The sequence below is a fragment of the Rhinopithecus roxellana genome, chromosome 12 (assembly GCF_007565055.1).
Source record: "Rhinopithecus roxellana isolate Shanxi Qingling chromosome 12, ASM756505v1, whole genome shotgun sequence".
NCBI classification, from domain to species: Eukaryota; Metazoa; Chordata; class Mammalia; order Primates; family Cercopithecidae; genus Rhinopithecus; species Rhinopithecus roxellana.
In genome coordinates this window covers 30,512,963-30,536,454 of record NC_044560.1, presented here as the reverse complement: position 1 = coordinate 30,536,454, position 23,492 = coordinate 30,512,963, and the positions used below count along the sequence as shown (strand labels likewise).

At 38.0% G+C, this 23,492-nt stretch overlaps 1 pseudogene; it reads left to right on the top strand.

The window, feature by feature from the left end:
• Positions 1 to 13,829: 13,829 nt before the first annotated feature.
• LOC115900721 lies at positions 13,830 to 17,866 on the top strand (annotated as a pseudogene).
• The last annotated feature ends 5,626 nt before the right edge of the window (positions 17,867 to 23,492 follow it).

The window sequence follows — 23,492 nt, the reverse complement described above, 5'->3', positions numbered from 1 at the left end:
CAAAAGGAAGATTTTCTACTAGCCGAGACAGGGAATCCTCCCCTAAAGATATCTTCCCGGTAACTGAAACTGTAGATGGACAGGGTCAGCCCTGGAGGCATCATAATGGATTTGATTTCACTGTCATAAAAGAATTAAAAACTGCTGTTTCTCAATATGGAGCTACTGCTCCATACACTCTTGCTATAGTAGAGTCTGTGGCCGATAACTGGCTTACTCCAACAGATTGGAACACACTAGTCAGAGCAGTCCTCTCGGGGAGATCATTTGATTTGGAAATCGGAGTTTTTTGAAAATTGCAGAGATACAGCCAAAAGAAACCAACAGGCAGGAAACGGTTGGGACTTTGATATGTTAACTGGCTCGGGTAATTATACCGACACTGATGCTCAGATGCAATACGACCCTGGACTATTTTCACAAATCCAGGCGGCCGCTACAAAAGCCTGGAGGAAACTCCCTGTTAAAGGAGACCCAGGAGCTTCGCTCACTGGATTCAAGCAGGGACCTGATGAGCCGTTCGCAGATTTTGTACATAGGCTCATAACAACCGCAGGAAGGATTTTTGGTAATACCGAGGCGGGTGTAGATTATGTTAAACAATTGGCTTATGAAAATGCCAATCCAGCTTGTCAAGCGGCAATCCGACCTTATAGAAAGAAAACAGACTTAACTGGATATATCCGTCTCTGTTCAGACATTGGGCCCTCCTATCAACAGGGTTTAGCAATGGCCGCAGCTTTCAGTGGACAAACCGTAAAAGACTTCCTTAATAATAAGAACAAAGAAAAAGGAGGGTGTTTTAAATGTGGCAAAAGGGGACATTTTGCAAAAGATTGCCGCGGGGATTCAAATAAAAACTCCGAAGCAAAGGTTCCAGACCTTTGCCCAAGATGTAAAAGAGGAAAACATTGGGCTAATGAATGTAAATCTAAAACTAACAGTCAGGGAAATCCTTTACCATCCCAACAGGGAAACGGGACGAGGGGCCAGCCCCAGGCCCCGAAACAAGCTTATGGGGCGGTCAGCTTTGTTCCAGCCAGCAGCAACAATCCATTTCAAGACTTAGTAGAGCAACCCCAGGAAGTGCAGGACTGGACCTCTGTTCCACCTCCCACACAGTATTAACACCTGAGATGGGAGCACAAGCTTTAGGCACTGGAATATATGGGCCTTTGCCTCCTGATACCTTTGGATTAATCCTGGGAAGAAGTAGTGTCACTGTGAAGGGTCTACAAGTTTTTCCAGGAGTAATCGATAATGACTATACTGGCGAAATTAAAATAATGCCCAGGGCTGTTGACAATATTATTACTGTCCCTCAAGGGGATAGAATAGCACAATTAGTCCTACTGCCTCTAATTAAAACAACTAATAAACTCCAGCATTCTAACAGAGGAAAGGGAAGTTTTGGATCCTCAAATATATATTGGGCACAGCCAATCACTAATCAAAAGCCCTCCCTGACCTTGTGGCTAGATGGTAAGTTGTTTACAGGATTAATAAATACGGGGGCTGATGTAACCATCATCAAACAAGAGGACTGGCCCTCTCACTGGCCTACCACAGAGACTTTAACTAACTTAAGAGGAATTGGGCAAAGCAGTAATCCCAGACAAAGCTCTAAATACCTCACCTGGAAAGACAAAGAAAATAACTCAGGTCTCATTAAACCATTTGTTATCCCTCAATTGCCTGTTAATCTTTGGGGCCAAGACCTACTCTCCCAGATGAAAATTATGTGCAGCCCTAATGATATAGTTACTGCACAAATGCTAGCCCAAGGTTATAGCCCCAGAAAAGGACTGGGAAAAAGGGAAAATGGTATTCAACAGCCTATTCCAGCCTTAGGACAATCTAACACAAAGGGGTTTGGAAATTTTTAGCTTCGGCCATTGACATGTCTGCACCCCAAAAGTGCGCTGACCCCATAACATGGAAGTCGGATGAGCCTGTTTGGGTTGATCAATGGCCTTTAGTTAATGAAAAGCTAATTGCGGCCCAACAGTTAGTGCAGGAACAGCTAATGGCAGGGCATATTGCGGAGAGTAACTCTCCCTGGAATACACCCATATTTGTTATCAGAAAAAGGTCCGGTAAGTGGAGACTCTTACAAGATTTAAGGGCAGTAAACGCTACTATGATCTTCATGGGTGCCTTGCAGCCCGGACTACCCTCTCCGGTAGTAATCCCTCAAGGATATTTTAAAATTATCATAGACCTTAAAGATTGCTTTTTTACAATTCCCCTTCATCCTACTAACCAAAAATGATTCGCCTTTAGCTTACCATCTATAAATTTTGAAGAACCAATGAAGCGATACCAATGGAAAGTGTTACCTCAAGGTATGGCCAACAGTCCCACCTTGTGTCAAAAATATGTGGCTACAGCCATACACTCAGACATGGAAACAAATATACATTATACATTGCATGGATGATATCCTCATAGCAGGAAAAATGGGAGAACAAGTTTTAGAGTGTTTTGCGCAACTCAGACAAGAACTAACCACAGCGGGGTTACAAATAGCTCCAGAAAAAATACAACTACAAGACCCTTATACATATTTAGGTTTTCAAATAAATGGACTTAAAATTACTAATCAAAAGGCAGTTATCCATAAAGATAAGTTACAAACCCTCAATGATTTCCAAAAGCTCCTTGGAGACATAAATTGGCTCCGGCCATACTTAAAACTCACCACGGGAGACTTAAAACCTTTATTCAACACCCTGAGAGGTGACCCCAACCCTAAGTCCCTTAGGACGTTATCAAAAGAAGCTCTTTTATCACTTAATAAAGTAGAGGCGGCCATTGCTGAGCAATTTGTTACAACATAGACTATTCACAGCCATTAACCCTTTTAATATTTAACACAACACTAACACCTACTGGTTTATTCTGGCAAAATAACCCTATTATGTGGGTCCACTTGCCTTCATCACCCAAAAAGGTATTACTCCCCTATTATGATGCCATAGCAGATTTAATTATTCTAGGGAGAGACAATAGCAAAAAATATTTTGGAATTGAACCCTCTACGATCATACAACCTTATTCTAAGCCACAAATCCATTGGCTAATGCAAAACACTGAAACGTGGCCGATTGCTTGCGCCTCTTATGCTGGTAATTTAGATAACGATTACCCGCCAAATAAGCTTATCCAATTTTGTAAACTACATGCTTTTGTCTTTCCTCATGTCATCAGTAAAACACCTTTAGACAATGCCTTATTAATATTCACTGATGGGTCATCCACAGGAACTGCTGCATATACCTTTGCAAACACTGTTGTTAAATTCAAAGCCAGCCATACTTCAGCTCAGCTAGTAGAATTGCAAGCCCTAATTGCAGTGCTGGAAGCCTTCCCTAATCAGGCCCTCAATATTTATACTGACAGTGCATACTTAGCTCACTCAATACCTTTACTTGAGACCGTAGCACAAATCAAACATGTGTCGGACACAGCCAAGTTATTTTTACAATGCCAACAATTAATACATAACAGATCAACACCTTTTTTCCTTGGACATATTAGAGTTCATTCAGGATTACCAGGACCTCTATCCCAAGGCAACCAAATGGCTGACTTGGCAACCAAGACTGTAGCTATAACTACGAATACAAACCTAAATCAAGCACAGACTGCTCACGCCTTACACCACCTTAATGCTCGAACTCTAAGATTAATGTTTAAAATAACTAGGGAACAAGCTAGACAAATAGTTAAACAATGCCAGACATGTATAACCTACCTACCAGTCCCTCACTTAGGAGTGAACCCAAGAGGGCTAGTTCCCAATATGATCTGGCAAATGGATGTCACCCATTATTCAGAATTTGGTAATTTAAAATATATTCACGTATGTATAGATACATTTAGTGGATTTATACTAGCCACCCTACAAACAGCTGAAGCTACCAAACATGTAATAGCTCATTTATTACACTGTTTTTCTGTAATTGGGAAGCCTAAACAACTAAAGACAGATAATGGTCCTGGCTATACATCTAAAGCTTTCCAAGACTTTTGTCTTAAATTACAAATAAAACATAGTACCGGTATTCCATATAATCCTCAAGGACAAGGAATAGTTGAAAGAGCTCACCTATCCTTAAAAACTACCATTGAAAAGATAAAAAAGGGGGAATGGTACCCTACTAAGGGCACCCCTAGAAATATTCTTAATCACACACTCTTTATTTTGAATTTTTTAAATCTAGACGATCTAAACAAATCAGCAGCTGATCGATTTTTGGCATTCTGACTCCAAAAAACAATTTGCCATGGTCAAGTGGAGAGACCCATTAGACAACACATGGCATGGTCCTGACCCAGTGTTAATCTGGGGAAGAGGCTCAGTTTGTGTTTTTTCCCAAATTCATGATGCAGCCAGATGGCTACCAGAACGACTGGTAAGACAGGTACCTAACAATAGTCAATCCAGGGAGTAATTTTCTCCCTGAGAATACTCTTCTCCTCTATTGCAGAGATGAACTCCAATTACAGATTCCTCTGGACCCTCGTGCTGACTTACAAGGCATTCCAGGCTCATGCCGGTTTTGGTGATCCACGTGAAGCTCTTACGATATTACAACAACGGCATGGTAAGCCTTGTGATTGCGCTGGGGGATATTTCGCCAGCCCACTTAATCCTTATATCACAACTGTGTCTTGCTCCTCTCACACAGCATACCTGCCGTCTAATTCCCTTAAGTGGAAGTGTGTATTAACCCCAAGAATATCTAGTGGAGGGGATAACATAACCTGCCCTTGTACCACATTTTGGGACTCTATACACAGCTCCTGTTTCACCGCTTATCAAAAATGTACCTCTGGCGGTAAAACATACTATACTGCTATCTTAACAAGATCTAGAACCCCTACTATAGGGGCCAGCAATGTCCCTACAGTATTAGGAAATACCAACAACCTTATATCAGCTGGCTGTACTGGAACAGTAGGACAGCCTGTCTGCTGGAATATTCACCCCCCTCTTCATATCTCTGATGGAGGAGGACCACAAGACAAGGCCCGAGAAATTATGGTACACAAAAAACTTGAGGAGTTGCAAAGGTCCTTGTACCCGGAAATTTACTACCACCCCTTGGCCTTGCCCAAAACTCGAGGGAGAGAAAAAATTGATGCCCAGACTTTTGACCTCCTCACTGTTACACATAGTCTGCTCAATAATTCCAACTCTGGTCTAGCCAATGATTGCTGGCTGTGCTTACCATTGGGAGATCCTGTTCCTCTTGCCATACCCAGTAATGACTCAGGTTATACACCCAATACTTCCTGCGCCATCATTCCTTCCCTTCGAGTACAGCCCCTCGAATTCTGTAACTCCTCTTGCATCTACTCTCTGCTTCTCAACAATTCCTACGACATTGACGTAGGCATAGCTGAGTTTACTAATTGCTCTATTATCACTAATGTTTCTCATTCGCTGTGTGCCCCAAACAGTTCAGTTTTTATATGTGGCAACAATAGAGCATATACATATTTGCCCACAAACTGGACAGGACTTTGTATCCTAGCCACTTTTCTGCCAGATATAGAAATTATCCCTGGAGATGAACCTGTACCTATTCCAGCTATAGAAATGTTGTTTAGGCTGGTCTTGAACTCCTGAGCTCAGGCAATTTACCTGCCTCAGCCTCCCAGAGTGCTGGAATTACAGGCATGAGCCACCACACCTTACCGTACCATATTTTCTTTCTCTCGTTTACCGTTGGTAGGCATTTAGGTTGATTCCATGTCTTTGCTGTTGTGAATAGTGCTGCAATGAACATGCATGTGTGTGTGTCTATGACAGAATAACTTACATTTCTTTGGGTATATACCCAATTATGAAGTTGTTGGGTCAAATGGTAATTCTGTTTTTAGTTCTGTGAGTAACCACCACACTGCTTTTCACAATGGTTGAACTAATTTACACTCCTGCTAGCAGCACATACCCTTTTCTCTGAAACCTTGCCAGCATGTTATTTTTTGACTTTGTAATAGCCATTTTGACTGTTGTGAGATGGAATCTCGTTGTGATTTTTTCTTTGCGTTTCTCTACTGATGAGTGTTTTTTTCGTATGCTTGTTAACCACATATGTATCTTATTTTGAAAAACATTTGTTCGTGTTTTTTGTCTACGAAGTCTCACTCTGTCGCCCAGGCTAAAGTGCAGTGGCACAATCTCAGCAAACGACAACCTTCACCTCCTGGGTTCAAGCGATTCTCCTGCCCCAGCCTCCTGAGTGGATGGAATTACAGGCTTCTGCCACCATGCTCTGCTATAATTTTTGTATTTTTAGTAGAGACGAGGTTTAACCTTGTTGGCCAGGCTGGTCTCAAACTCCTGACCTCAAGTAATCTTTCTTCCTTGGCCTCCCAAGGTGCTGGGATTACAGATGTGAGCCATCACTCCCAGCCTTTTGCCTACTTTTTTTTTTTTTTTTTTTTTAGACGGAATTTCGCTCTTGTTGCCCAGGCTGGAATGCAATGGTGTGATCTTGGCTCACTGCAACCTCCGCCTCTTGGGTTCAAGAGATTCTCCTGCCTCAGCCTCCCCAGTAGCTGGAATTACAAGTGTCCACCACCATGCCTGGCTAACTTTTTGTATTTTTAGTAAAGACTGGGTTTCATCATGTTGGCCAGGCTGATCTCGAACTCCTGACCTCAGGTGATCCACCTACCTCGGCCTCTCAGAGTGCTGGGATTACAGGCATAAACCACTGAGCCCGGCCGCCTTTTGTCTACTTTTTAAGGAAGTCATTTGTTTGTTTCTTGTAAACTTAAGTTTTTTATGGATTCTGGACATTAGACCTTTGTCAAATGCATAGTTTGGAAATATTTTATTCTATAGGTTGTGTGTTTACTCTGTTACGGTTTCCATTGCTGTGAAGAAGATATTTAGTTTAATTAGGTCCCATTTGTCAATTGCTGCTGTTGCTATTGCTTTTGGTATTTTCATCATAAAATCTTTGTTAGTTCCCATGTCTAGAATGGTATTTTCTAGGTTATCTTTAAGGATGTTTTAAAATAATTTTAAGTTTTACATTTAAGGCTTTAATTCATCTTGAATTGATTTTTGTGTATGATGTAAGGAAAGGGTCCAGTTTGAATTTTCTACATAGTGCTAGGTGGTTATCCCAGCACCATTTATTAAATAGGGAATTCTTCCCACATTCCTGTTAGTTTTGTCAAAGATCAGATGGTTATAGGTGTATGGCATTATTTCTGGGCTCTCTATTCTGTTGCATTGGTCTATGAGTCTGTTTCTTGTACCAGTATTATGTGACTTTGGTTACTGTAGCCCTGTCATATAGTTTGAAGTCAGGTAATGTAATGCCTCTAGCTTTGTTCTTTTTGTTTAGGATTGCCTTGGCTACTCTGACTCTTTTTTGGTTCCATATGAATTTTAAAATAATTTTTTGTAGTTCTGTTAAGAATGTTTTTGGTAGTTTGATAAGAATAGCATGAAATCTCTTCTTTTTGGGGCAGTATGACCATTTTAATCATTTTTGATCTTTTCTACCTATGAGCATAGAATAGAATGGTTTTTCATTTATTTGGGTTATTTCTGATTTTTTTTTTCTTTCTTTCTTTTTTTTTTTTTTTTTTTTTTTGAGTCAAGGGTCTCGGTTTGTCACCCAGGCTGGAGTACAATGGCACAATCTTGGCTCACTGCAACCTCTGCCTCCTGGATTCAAGCTATTCTCCTGCCTCAGCCTCCTGAATAGCTGGGATTACAGGTGCCCACCACCATGCCCAGGTAATTTTTCGTATTTTTAGTGGTGATAGAGTTTTACCATGTTGGCCAGACTGGTCTTGATCTCCTGACCTCAAATTATCCGCCCACCTGGGCTTCCCAAAGTGCTGAGATTACAGGCATGAGCTACCACACCCAGCCATCTCTGACTCTTTAAGCGGTGTTTTGTGATTCTTGACATAGAAATCTTTTCACTTCTCTGGTTAGGTGTACTCCTAGATATTTTTGAGTGTGTGTGGCAGTTGTGAAGGTGATTGTGTTTTTGATTTGGCTTTTGGCTTGAATGTTGTTAATATACAGAGATTCTTGCGATTTTTATACATTTGTTTTGTATTCTGAAATTTTGCTGAAGTGGTTTGTCAGTTTGAAGAGCTTTTCTGCAGATATAGAACTATGTCATCTGCAAAGAGGTATAGTTTGACTTCCTTTCTTCCTGTTTGAATGCCTTTTATTTTATCTCTTGTCTGATTGCTCTGGCCAGGACTTCCAATTCTCTTAAATAGGAGTGGTGAGAGAAAGTATGCCAGTTTTCAAACAGAAATGCTTTCAGCTTGTGTCCATTCACTATGTTTGCTTTGGATTTGTCATAGATAACTCATTATTTTGAAGTACGTACCTTGAAAGCCTAGTTTGTTGAGGATTTTAAACATGAAGGGTGATAAATGTTATTGAAATCTTTTTCTGCATCTATTGACATAATTTTTTTGGTTATCTTTAGTTCTCTTTATGCGATGAATAACATTTTTAAATTGTTGCATGTTGAACCAACCTTGCATCCTACTTGATCATAGTGGAGTAGCTTCTTGATGTGCTGCTGGATTTGGTTTGCCAGCATTTTGTTGAGGATTTTTTCATCAGTGTTCATCAGGAATATTGGCCAGAAGTTTTCTATTTTTTGTTTTATCTCTGCCAGGTTTTGGTATCAGAATGTTGCTGTTTATATGTAATGAGCTGAGGAGGAGTTCCTTCTTCTCAATTTTGGAATAGTTTTAGTAGGAATGGTACAGGCTCTTCATCTTACGTCTGATAGAATTTAGCTGTGAATTTGTCTAACCCTGGGCTTTATTTTGGTTGGTAGGCTATTTATTACTTACTCAGTTTTGGAATTTGTTACTGGTCTATTCAGGAATTTAATTTCTTTTTTGTTCAGTCTTTCGAGAATGTATTTGTCCAGAAATTTATGTATTTCTATTAGGTTTTTTAGTTTGTGTGCAGAAAGCTGTTCATAGTAGACTTCAGTAGTGATTTGTATTTTGTATTTTTGTGGTGTCCGTGATAATTTCTCTTTTGTCATTAACTGTTTATTTGAATCTTCTCTTTATTCTTCATGAGTCTAGCTAGTTATTTACCGTATTTATTTCTTTCAAAGATGTATCTCTTGGATTTCTTGTTCTTTGGTATAATTTTTCATATCTAAATCTTCAGTTCTGATGTAATTTTGGTTATTTTTTTATATGCTGCTAGCTTAGGAGTTGCTTTACTCTTGCTTCTCTCATTCTTTTATTTATGATGTTAGGTTGTTAAGTTGAGATGTTTTTGATGTGACCATTTAATGCTGTTAATTTCCCTGTTAACACTGCCTTAGCTGTGTTGCAGAGATTCTGCAATGTTGTATCTTTGTTTCAAAAACTTTTAAATTTCTGCCTTAATTTTATCATTTACCCAAAAGTCATTCAAGTGCAGGTTGTTTAATTTCCATGTGATTGTATGGTTTCAAGTGGTTTTCTGTGTATTGAATTGTATTTTTATCAAGCTGTGGTCTTTGTGATTGGTATGATTTGAGGATTTTTGAACTTGCTGAGGATTGTTTGATTTCTGGCTGTGTGGTCAATTTGAGAGTATGTGCCATGTAGTGATAAGAAGAGTGTATATTATGATGTTTTTAGATGGAGAGTCCTGTAGATGTCTACTAGGACTCTTTGGTCAAGTGCTGAATTTAGGTTTAAATATTTTTGTTTATTTCTGCCTCAGTAATCTGTCTAATAGTGTCTGTGAGATCTTTTAGCCTCCTACTATTGTTGTGTCAGAATCTACATCTCTTCATAGGTCTCTAAGAACTTTTTCTATTTATGTGTACCAGTACATTTTTTATAACACCTTTTTCTCTTCTGCTATTTTTTTTTCCATACACATTTTTTCAAGTGTGTACAATGTGCCCAAGGATACTCCTTAGATTTTCAGTGTCTGCTGAAATTCAGATGTCTAACAATTCAAGAATATGTCAAGAGACTTGACTTTTGTTAGAGAAAATATAAATTAGAAATAAGAGGCTTTATTCTCTTACCTGAAAATAAGAAATATATGTTGTTTCTCTCTGTTTTAAAGCATTCAGATTATATGTAGATATTTTTCTCTACTTTTTTGAAGTATATATAAACCATATTAAAACAAAATGAACCTCATCATTCTTTGTGACTCAGGACTATTTTTATTTAGATTCATTACTTTGCTTTTGCTTTGGTGTAGGTATATATACATAAAAATATATAGTCTTTACAGGAGACAAAGATTTGTTTAGATTAAAGTTCATATTAAGAACACATAAGGCTGGGTGTGGTGGCTCACGCCTGTAATTCCAGCACTTTGGGAGGCCTAGTCGGGCAGATCACCTGAGGTCAGGAGTTTGAGACCAACCTGACCAACATGCAGAAACTCCGTGTCTACTAAAAATATAAAAAATTAGCTCGGTGTGGTGGTGCATGCCTGTAATCTCAACTACTCGGTAGGCTGAGGCCAGAGAATTGCTTGAACCCAGGAGGCAGAGGTTGCAGTGAGCCGAGATCGCCCATTGCACTCTGGCCTGGGCAACAAAAGCAAAACTTCATCTCAAAAACAAAACAAAACAAAACAAAACAAAAAACACAAAACGTTGAGCACAAAGATAGAATGAAATTTATCAATACAGAATGATAAAGCCAGTCCTCAACCCTTAGAAAACATGTGATAATTCATACTGGAGAGAAACCCTACAAATGTGAAGAATGTGGTAAAGCTTTTAAGTGGTCCTCAAAACTTACGGAACATAATGTAATTCATACTGGTGAGAAACCCTGCAAATGTGAAGAATGCGGCAAAGCTTTTAAGCATTTTTCAGCCCTTAGAAAACATAAGATAATTCATACTGGAAAGAAACCCTACAAATATGAAGAATGTGGCAAAACTTTTAACAATTCCTCAACCCTTATGAAACATAAGATAATTCATACTGGGGAGAAACCCTACAAATGTGAAGAATGTGGCAAACCTTTTAACAATTTCTCAACCCTTATGAAACATAAGATAATTCATACTGGGGAGAAACCCTACAAATGTGAAGAATGTGGCAAAGCTTTTAAGCATTTCTCAGCCCTTAGAAAACATAAGGTAATTCATACTGGAAAGAAACCCTGCCAATGTGAAGAATGCGGCAAAGCTTTTAGCCAGTCCTCAACCCTTAGAAAACATGAGATAATTCATAGTGGAGAGAAACCCTACAAATGTGAGGAATGTGGTAAAGCTTTTAAGTGGTTGTCAAAACTTACTGTACATAAGATAATTCACACTGGAGAGAAACCCTGCAAATGTGAAGAATGTGGCAAAGCTTTTAAGCATTTCTCAGCCCTTAGAAGACATAAGATAATTCATACTGGAAAGAAACCCTAAAAATGTGAAGAATGCGGCAAAGCTTTTAACAATTCCTCAACCCTTATGAAACATAAGATAATTCATACTGGGAAGACACCATACAAATGTGAAGAATGTGGCAAAGCTTTTAAGCAATCCTCACACCTTACGAGACATAAAGTAATTCATACTGGGGAGAAACCCTACAAATGTGAAGAATGTGGCAAAGATTTTAACAATCCCTCAACCCTTATGAAACATAAGGTAATTCATACTGGGGAGAAACCCTACAAATGTGAAGAATGTGGCAAAGCTTTTAACAATTTCTCAACCCTTAGGAAACACAAGAGAATTCATACTGGGGAGAAACCCTACAAATGTGAAGAATGTGGCAAAATTTTTAACAATTTCTCAACCCTTAGGAAACACAAGAGAATTCATACTGGGGAGAAACCCTACAAATGTGAAGAATGTGGCAAAGCTTTTAACAATTTCTCAACCCTTACTAAACATAAGATAATTCATTCTGTAGATAAACCCTACAAATGTGAAGAATGTGGCAAAGCATTTAACCAGTCGTCACACCTTACTAGACACAAAACAATTCATACTGGAGAGAAACCCTACAAAGATGAAGAAAGTACCAAAGCTTTTAAGGAATCCTCACCCCTTACTAGGCAAAATAATACTAGAGAGAAACCCTACAAATATGAAGAATGTGGCAAGGCTTTTAACCATCCTTCAACCCTTACTAAACATAAGATAATTCATACTGGGGAGAAACCCTAAAAATGTGAATAATGTGGCAGAGCTTTCAACCATTTTACAAACCTTAATATACATAAGATAATTTATACTAGAGAAGACCCTGCATGTGTGAAGAATGTGGCAAAACTTTTAACCAGTCCTCAAGCCTTACTAGACATAAAACAATTCATACTGGAGAGAAACCCTACAAATGTAAAGAAAGTGGCAAAACTCTTTTTTATACTTTAAGTTCTAGGGTACATGTGCACAACATGCAGGTTTGTTACAAAGGTATACATGTGCCATGTTGGTTTGCTGCACCCGTCAACTCATCATTTACATTAGGTATTTCTCCTAACGCTATCCCTCCCCAGCCCCCCACCCACTGACAGGCCCCAGTGTGTGATGTTCCCCGCCGTGTGTCCAAGTGTTCTCATTGTTCAATTTCCACCTATGAGTGAGAACATGTGGTATTTGGTTTTCTGTTTTTATGATAGTTTGCTGAGAATGATGGTTTCTAGCTTCATCCATGTCCATCCAAAGTACATGAACTTACCCTTTTTTATGGCTACATTGTATTCCATGCTGTATATGTGGAATGTGGCAAAACTTTTAACCAATCCTCAAAGCTTACTAGACAGAAAACCATTCATACTGAAGAGAAACCCATCAAATATGAAGAATGTGGAAAAGCCTTTAACCAGTCCTCACACCTTAAATACACGTAATTGATACTGGAGGAAAACCCTACAAATGTAATAAATGTGGCAAAGCTTCTAACCATTGCTCAGCTCTTACTCAAACTGAGAGAATTCCTAAAGAAGATAAACTCCACAAATGTGAATAATATGGCAAAGCTTTTAACCGGTCCTCAAATCTTACCAAACGTAAGATAATTCATATAGAAGAAGAACCCTTCAAATGTGAGGAATGTGGCAAAGGTTTTAGTCCTCAAATCTTACTGAACATAAGATAATTCATACTAGAGACAAACACTGCAAATGTGAAGAATGGGCAAAGCTTTTAACCAGTTCTCAAACCTTACTCAATTTATACTGGAGAGGAATGCCACAAATGCAAAGAATTTGGCAAAACTTTTAAGTGTTTCTCAAAACTTACTGCGTGCAAAGTAATTCGTACTAGAGAGATACTTTACAAATGCGAAGAATGTGGCAAAACTTCTAACGGGTTCTCAAATCTTACTGAATATAAGATAATTTATATTAGAGAGAAACCCTACAAATATGAAGAACGTGGCAAAGCTTTTAACTGGTCCTTAAACCTTACTGAACTTAAGATAATTAATACTAAAGAGAAAACCTACAAATATAAAAAATGTGACAAAGCTTTTAACTGGTTTTCAGACCATACTGAACATAAGATAGTTTATACTGAAGACAAACTCTATAAATGTGAAGAATGTGACAATGCTTTTAATCAATTCTGAAACTTGACCAGACATCAGGAAATTCGTACCGGAGAAAAACCCTACAAATGTGAAGAAAGTGGGAACACTTAGCCAGTCCTCAACTCTTACTAAACAAGATAATTCAATGGGAGAGAAACCCTACAAATGTGAAATGAATAATGTTATAACCATTCTTCAATTCTTAATAAACAATTTATACTGTAGAGAAACCCTGCAAACGTGAAGAATGTTGCAAAGCTTTTAACTGGTCCTCAAACCTTACTGAACATAAGATAATTCATAATGGAAACTAGCCCTACAAATGTGAAGAACGTGGCAAAACCTGTAACCATTTCTCACACTTTTCCACACATCAGATAATTCATACTGAAGAAAAACCCTACAAATGTGAAGAATGTAACAAAGTCTTTAACTGGGCCGGGCGTGGTGGCTCAAGCCTGTAATTCCAGCACTTTGGGAGGCCGAGGCGGGTGGATCACGAGGTCATGAGATCGAGACCATCCTGGCTAACACGGTGAACCCTGTCTCTACTACAAATACAAAAATCTAGCCGGGCGAGGTGGCGGGCGCCTGTAGTCCCAGCTACTCCGGAGGCTGAGGCAGGAGAACGGTGTAAACCCGGGAGGCGGAGCTTGCAGTGAGCTGAGATCTGGCCACTGCACTCCAGCCTGGGTGACAGAGCGAGACTCCATCTCAAAAAAAAAAAAAAATGTCTCTAACTGGTCTTCAACTCTTACTAAGCATAAGATAATTCATACAGAAGATACATTTTATAAATATGAAGAATGTGACAACAGCTTTAAAAACATTTCAACCCTTATTACACGTGAGATAATTTATGCTGCAGAGAAGTTCTACAAATGTGAAGAATGTGACAAAGTTTTAATAAGTTTTCAAATCATACTAGAGATAAACTACAAATCCAAAAGACATGACAGTGCTCTTGAGAACACCTTAAACTTCTCTAAACATAAACCATAGTGTCAAGAAACCCTAGACGTGAGTAATGTCACAAAGCCTTTAAATGGTAGTCACATTTGATTGCAAGATAATTTATACTGGAGAAAACTCCTTAATGGAGAATGTGACAAAACATTTAGCCAATACACCTTATCACATAGGAAAGCATTTATACTTGAAAAAAAAGTACACCTATAAAGAATGTGGAAAAGCCATTAATATCTGCTCACATCTTCACAGTTTATACTTAATCAAAACATTAAAAATGCAATTACTGTCAGAATATCTTTTAGAAAATATATGTCGTATTTCTTTTGAGGACAAACATTACAAATATAAAGAGGGTTGTAGTACTATATTTGTATCACAGATCTAAATATTGTGCATATTTTGTACTATAGAAAAACCCTGAAGTTGCTCAAACTTTGTTTAATATCAGGGAATTTATATTGGAGGAAAAACCCTGCAAATGTAATAAATTTGGGCAAAAATTTATAAACTACAGCTTAGAAAATATCAGAGTATGCTAAGATATATACTTTTTGTAGATGCAGTAAATATGAAAAATATTTAATCCAAAATTATGTAAATATCAGAGAATTCACAGTAGAAATAAGGTATTGGCACTTCAGACGTTACACTAAATCAGTGTGTTGAGTATAAAAAATATCAAACTAAAATTGTTAGATAAGTTGTTGCATATAACTTTAAAAAGAGATGGGACCGGGTGCGTTGGCTCAAGCCTGTAATCCCAGCACTTTGGGAGGCCGAGACGGGCGGATCACGAGGTCAGGAGATCGAGACCATCCTGGCTAACATGGTGAAACCCCGTCTCTACTAAAAATACAAAAAACTAGCCGGGCGTCATGGCGGGCGCCTGTAGTACCAGCTACTTTGGAGGCTGAGGCGGGAGAATGGCGGGAACCCGGGAGGCGGAGCTTGCAGTGAGCTGAGATCCGGCCACTGCACTCCAGCCTGGGCGGCAGAGCGAGACTCTGTCTCAAAAAAAAAAAAAAAAAAAAAAAGAGATGGTTTTCTGGAGAATTGTAAATATATTTGAAGTTTACTTTTTATATATTTCAATTATCAAAAAACTTTTAACACTGTAATACTGAAAAAAATTACTCTTTGAAAAAGAAATAAGGATGTAATTCAACTCAAATTCATCATCTTCATTCCTATTTTATTTACATGTGAAAGCATGTGATCAATTTTTGCTGCATCAGAGATATGAGATTCTTTTTTATTAGGTGGGCATTATTTATGACCTTTCTCTTAAAAGAGAAAGGATATTAAAATATAAAATGCATGATAAAAATCTAAGTGGAGAGGCTTTTTCTGGTTAACTTACAATATTGAGTGATGTATGAGGTAGATGTTCTGCGTAATAAATTCTTGTGCATTATAGTGAAAAAAACTTTAAAATTTTAGTTAAATTAGTAGTATATTATTTTAATTGTGTTTTATGTAATGTAGTACATTCATAAATTTTTAGATTATATGTGAACTTAATTTTTTTAAAACATTTTTTGACATGTTAAGTCTATTGTACATTCAATGAAGTGTTATTATGCCACTCACTTTGACCTACCTTACTCAAGGGTGTAGTTAAGAAATGGTCACAGTTTACTATTTGGTAACAGTGGCATAACATCTGTAGTCATCTCTTTTTTCAGTGTATTTAACTTGCACATAAGTTAAAGAATATTGTTCTCATAGGTTAATTTTTATAGTTTTAAACTTATTTAAACTTTTTTTTTTGCCTTCACAAACTTAAACTTTTTCTTAACTATGGTGGATACATAGTGTATATATATATTTCTGCCATATATGGCATATTTTTGATACCAGGATAAAATATGTAATGATCACATCAGGGTAAATGAGAGATTCACCATCTTCAACATTTATTCTTTGAATTACAAGCAATCCAAATCTACACTTTTAATTATTTTGCAATGTACATTTAAATTGTTGTTTATTATAAGGTCATTTTTGTGGTCATAATAAAAATCATACAGGAATGTAAATAAAAATGTGTTACATATTTTTCTTTGAACATGTGGCCACTATGCCTGCAAACAGATACATATAGACTTTTAGTTTTGATTTACATATGGTTAAATATACACATATGTCACTCTAAAGGTATTTAGGTGCAAGAAAATTATGAAGTAGGTGTGTTTGTGTAATTCTGAGTTTATACCTATTTTCAGAAAATAAAAGTATTAGAACAAAACAAATTATTATAATAAAGTGACTAATTTACAAGAAAACCAAAAACCTCAAAAATGTGGAAGGCAAATCTATACTCTCTGGTTTGTATTGAATTCATCATTGTAAAATCTTACATTTTATGGTTAAGAATCTCCCCTTGAAATTTCTTTGGTTTTACTTGGCTGGTACTCATGCCAGACCCATACTTTTCTTTTTTCTTATTTTTTTTTTTTTTTGTTTTATAATTTATGAAGTATACATTATGTCATGGATTGTAAGAACAATTTTTATGAAATTTAGTAGTGTACACAAAACGATCTTTAGATGTAATTCCACAATTAGTGTATTAAGTTATATTTTATTTAGTTAGAAGATTCCATTTGTTTCTTTTACTTGGAGAACCCCATATAAGCTCACTTTTACTTAGTTATTGTTCCTCTGCATTTTTAAAATTGTCATAAGTTAATTTATTTATTTACTGAGCAAATTTGTTCAGGTAAGTACTAGGGAGGCTTCCATAAGTCAAGAGGATGTTTTTGTGTATAAATGCAGCAAGCAAATATGGCAGTGCTTGCTGTGTAGCAGATGCTTCGTGATAAGCCATAAGTATTCCTTCTGGAGTTAGTTTGTAACTTTACGTCAGAATGGAAAATATGAATGGAGAAGAAATTACCTTGATTCCTCATGTTGAGAGGACATTTTTATTTCCAGGATGCAAAGCTCACTCTTGCTGAATTTAAAGAGATATTCTGCTTCTTTATTTTTTAATTATCTTCAGTTTTGTTTGTCTTGCGTTCATTTCAAGGATGTATGCATCACAGCTTTTCTCCTTTTTCTGTGTTACAGCTACAGTTTTCTCACTTGTCTTCCTACCATGTTGTTTTACATAGTACTTTGTAGGTTCTGATGAAAAAGTTGGTGGGTTTTTGGTTTTTTTGAGACAGAGTCCCGCTCTGTCACCCAGGCTGGAGCGCAGTGGCATGATCTCAGCTCACTGCAACCTCCGCCTCCTGGATTCGAGCAATTCTCCTACCTCAGCCTCCCAAGTAGCTGGGACTACAGGCACGCACCACTATGCCAGGCTAACTTTTGTATTTTTAGTGGAGACGGGGTTTCACCGTATTGGCCAGGCTGGTCTCGAACTCCTGAACTCGTAATCTGCCCGCCTCGGCCTCCCAAAGTGCTGGGATTACAGGTATGAGTCACTGTGCCTGGCCAAAAGTTGGTATTTTTAATGTGCTTAAAAAAATAGTTTTGAGTGGAGAATTTGCTTACCAATATAACTTTGAGATTAGTTAACTAAAGTGAGAGGCATACACTGTCCACGTGTGAAAAAATTAAATCAGTTAGCATTGTTTTTCTTTGTTTGTAAAAGAAGAATCTTATTGAATTCTTACATAAAGTGTGGCAAGCATAAAATTTGTTACAAAATGTATCTTAGAAATTATAAGAGAGTTAATGGTAAGTAAAAATTCTAAATTTAATTTTCTATGACATAACACAATTTACCTTTTTTTTTTTTTTTGAGATGAAGTCTCACTCTATCACCCAGGCTGGAGTGCAGTGGTGCTATCTTGGCTCACTGCAACCTCTGCTGTCCAGGTTCAACCCATTCTCATGCCTCAGCCTCCAAGCAGCTGGAATAACAGGTGCCTGCCACCATGCCTACCTAATTTTTGTTTTTGTTTTTGTTTTTTTTTTAGACGGAGTCTTGCTCTGTGGCCCAGGCTGGAGTGTAGTGGCACGATCTCAGCTCACTGCAAGCTCCGCCTCCCGGGCTCCCGCCATTCTCCTGCCTCAGCCTCCGAGTAGCTGGGACTACAGGCGCCGCCGCCACGCCTGGCTAGTTTTTTTTTTTTTTTTTGTATTTTTAGTATAGACGGGGTTTCACCGTGTTAGCCAGGATGGTCTCGATCTCCTGACCTCGTGATCCACCCGCCTCGGCCTCCCAAAGTGCTGGGATTACAGGCTTGAGCCACCGCGCCCCGCCTAATTTTTGTATTTTTAGTAGAGATGAGGTTTCACCATCTTGGCCAGGCTGGTCTTGAACTGACCTTGTGATCCACCTGCCTCAGCCTCCTAAAATGCTGGGATTACAGGCGTGAGCCACTGCCCCCAGCCTACAACTTACATTTTCATACAGATTCCTATTTTTAAGTGTAAATGTTAAATGTTGCAAAATAATAAAATGTATTCTGGTGATTAGAAATTTGAAATAACTATTTTTCATATTGATATTATAATTTGGAGACATTTTTCACTCATATAATTTTTGAAGTGGGTGAAGTTCAGTGTACAGTTTTATTTTTAGTCACCTCGCTGTAGGCAACTCTTTGGTCATTTTCCCTGGAAAAATTTTGGAGATGAGGTTATAACAGCTTTCGGATTAAAACATTTCCTGTTATTTTACATGCAAACTTGTTTACTGTGTTCAAACAGTGGCTAGTCTTGAGACCATAAACAACACCTGCCCTTTTAATGTCTTTCATACCATTGCAATTAGCACCAGAACCTCCTGCTCTCTTAAGCTTAAAATAAAAGCCCTAATGTACATTGGCTCTTCTTCCCATGCACTGTACTGAGTTCAGAACATGCTGTTAAATGTCAGAGCTCCTATGGTTATGACTCAAACATTAAATGACAAGACAGCACAAAACTATATTTTTGATACTATTTAGCCAAGTTAATGACAAAGACAGTATTTGAAAAAATCAATATCCTTCTATATAATGTTTTAAATATATATTTTTCAACTTGACAGATAAAGCATGTATTCTGTAAAACATGATGTTTTGAAGTATATGTATACATTGTCAAATGCTTAATTTTAGGTAATTAATGCTTTACCTCACATAGTGAACATTTTTATGGTCAGAGCACATGACATTGTTCTAGCATTATTCAAAATTACATTATTATTAACTATAGACACCATGCTGTACAATAAGTCTTTTGAATATATTACTTCTATCTAACTATAATTTTGTATTCTTTCGCAAACATCTTTCTAAAGCCCTCTTTTAAATATCTTGGTGTCTGGCGGTTACAAATTTATTTTCTACTTCAGTGAATTTAAGTTTTATATAATTCATGTTTAGGTGAAATCATAAAATTTTCTTTCTGTTCCTGGCTTTTTGAAAGATAAATAGTATACCATTGTATATATACACTACATTGTTGGCATTTACTCATTAGGTGTTGAACTGTTGATTCTATATTTTGGCTATTATGAAGAGTGTTGCAAACAACATAGAAGTGCAAATGTTTCTCATTCCGATTTCATTTGTTTTTAAATACATATATCCAATAGTGAAATGGCTGTATTATATGGTAGTTTTATTTTAAATGTATAGAGAAATCTCTGTTTTGGTATTCATAATGGCTGTCCTCATTTACACTCAAACCAGCAGTGTGCAAGCATTCCTTTTACTTCTGATCTTTACCAACACTTTTTTCTTTTTAATAAGAGTCATTCTAATATGAGTGACTTTATATCTCTTAGATTTTTTGGCTTGCCTTTCTCTGATAATAAGTGACATTGAGCATTTAAAAATATCTCTTGGCCATATGTATGTATGTCTTTTAAAAAATATATTTAAGCTTTTTGCTCATTTTTATAGTAATTTTTTTATTGTATAGTCACTTTCTTACATAATCTTGACATTCACCCCTTGTCACATGTATGATTTGCAAAAATCTCCCATTTGTCTTGTTGATTGTATCAGATTCTGTGCAGCAACTTTTCAATTTGAAGTAATCTGACTCATCAATTTTTCCTTTAGTTCCCTGGGATTTTGAGGTTAAGTAAAAAAAGTCACTGCCCAAACCAATGTTACGGGGCTTTCAGTCTATATTTTTTGTAGTAGTTTCAGAGTTTCAGGCCTTACATTTAAGTATTTAATATATTTTGAGTTGATTTGTATATATGGAGTAAGATGAGAGACTCATTGCTCTGTATGTGCTATAATCTTCTCAACACTATTTATTGATATAAACACTATTTATCTCAACACTATTTATTATTCTTATTTTCCTAAGAAATTGTCACCTATATAAAAAATCAGTTAGCTTTAATTTAAATACATGGATATACTTCCCATCTCTTTTGTGCTCCATTGGCCTATGTGACTTATTTTGTTGAAGTACCATACTGTTTGCATTACTATAGCTATGCAGTATATTTCAAAGTCAGGTAGGATGATACATTTAGCCGTTCTTTTTTGCTTGAATGCTTTTGCTATTCAAGGTCTTTTGTCATACTATGTAAATTTTAGGATTTTTTGTTTTGTTTTGTTTTAGACAGAGTTTACTCTTGTCACCCAGGCTGGAGTACAGTTGCACAGTCTCAGCTCACTGAAACCTCTGTCCTCAGGTTCAAGTGATTCTCCTGCCTCAGTCTCCTGAGTAACTGGGATTAAAGGCATGCACCACCATGCTTAGCTAATTTTTGTATTTTTCGTGGAGATGGGGTTTCACTATGTTGGCCAGGTTGGTCTTGAACCCACCTCTGACTCCCAAAGTGCTGGGATTACAGGTGTGAGCCAGTGTCCAGCCTTGAGCACACTTTTATTAGTTTTTCTCTTTAACTAGTCCTTATGTTTGTTTCTATTTTAAGAAGAATTGTAATTTCTACCTAAAATTACTAATTTGAACCCAAAGTGTCTGAGACAACACAGTGTCAGGAGGTTGTGACAATGCGTGCCCCAGGTTGTTGGGGCACGTGTTAGTTTTATACATTTTAGGGAGACAGGAGACATCCATCACTATATGTAAGAGGTACATTGTCCAGAAAGGGACAACACGAAGTAGGGCGGGAGCTTCCAGGTCATAGGTAGATAAAGGACAACTGGTTGCAATTTCTCTGAGCTTCTGATTTCCCTTTTATTGGTTTTTTTTCCAGGTCTGTCTTTCCTAAGCCTCCAAGTTTCTCTGCAGTCAAGAGAAACTTGACTCCACGTTTGTAGAATGTTAATCTATTTTGGCCAATTTTATGTCTACTTTATAACATACAACAGGTAATTTAACCAAAACCCTTATGGTTTTCTAGCACAACTATAAGCCATGCATGTATTCTTAGCAAGGCAAAAACAACAGAAACTATGATGGTTACAATAACAACCCTTCTGTGCATGAATAGCCCTTTAGCTGGTGGCATCACACCCCACCGTAGAGTTTCTGAATCCTACACCCGAAGGCAGTCAAAAGTTGGAAAATTGACTTGCACACACAGATCTGGTCCACAGGTAGGTTGGTGACTCCCACACTATGATTCAGCACACCCATGAAATGGTGACTTTACTAAGAAGTTTACAACAGAATAGAGGCTCTGATCAATGCACTGTTGAACTTGTGACTCATGTACTTAGACTCAACATTCAGGACATGTTGACTCTTATACCTAAAACTAGGACCTGTATGGAATTGTTAATCTCGCCTCCGGATCTTCCTGCAGATGTTATTGTGGCATATACCTCTCCCAGCACCTGAGTGATTTGACTCTGTTTGGACCCAGCTGACACATGTGATTGTGGCATATCACTGGACCCAGCACCTAGGTGATGTGACACCATTCTTCTGTCTTGGCACTGCCTACCTGGGGCTTTGTGACATGTCTGTGCTCATAACTAAAGTGATGTGATTCCCTTCTCTTGCCTGATACCTGCTCACATGGGAGACAATGACATATCACCGGGCCCAATACCAAAGTGGCATTGCTTTTTTACCATGACCCTCTTCTCAGAAAACATTGTGACGCATTGTTGGGGCACAGTCAATGTGACATGAGTCTCCTGCTTGAACCCTGACCACAGAGACCATTGTGGCATAATCTCTGGAAGCTCAACTATTTGAAGTGATTACCTTGTTATACCTGCTCTTTGCCCATAGAGGAGAATGTGACATATCTCTGGGCTCAGTACTTAGTTGATGTAACTCTGCTCTCCTGCCTGGGCTATGTCTACAGAAGAAAGAGTGACTTATCTCTGGGCTGAGCACTCAGGTGATGTGATTCTACTGCCTTGATCCTTACATACTTTTGGACTCTTCTGCTAGATGATGTGTGTCTCCTTTTCTGTCCACAGAGGAGACTGTGACATATCACTTGACCCAGCACCTACATGATGTGCCTCTCATGCCTTGGCTTTTCCCACTGGGCTGATTGTGACATATAGCTGGGCACAGCTTCTAGGTGATTTAACTCTTCTTCCTGAGTCTTACCCACAGGGGGCATTGTAATGTATCTCTAAGCACTTCACCTAGGTAATATAACTTTCCTGGAACCTCCGCTAATACAGTATTATGACATATTTCTGGACCAGCACCTAGGTGATGTTACTTTTCTCCTACCTGTTACCTGTTACTGGAAGTGAATTCACATGGGTATGAGTCTGCAGGAACCTCAATTCTTGCCTCAGAAGAAACAACTTGACTGAGGGGCATAAAGCAGGAGAGACAGAAGCAAGTTTTAGAGCAGCAGTAAAAGTTTATTAGAAAGCTACAGAATGGAAGCAAAAGGAAGGAAAGTACACTTGGAAGAGGTCCAAGTGGGTGACTTTAAAGGCAAGTGCACGGTGTGATCTTTGGACTAGGGGTTTTGTATGTTGGCATACACCTGGGGTCTTGCGTTACTTCCCCCGACTCACCCAACTCCTGAGATCTTATGGGGAAGCTGCTGATCACTAGTAGGTGATCCGCTAGTTACCCACTTGAGAACAGAGGAGATACTGGAGTGAACTGTGTCCCCCTCTTCATCCTTGGGGTTTGAGTCTT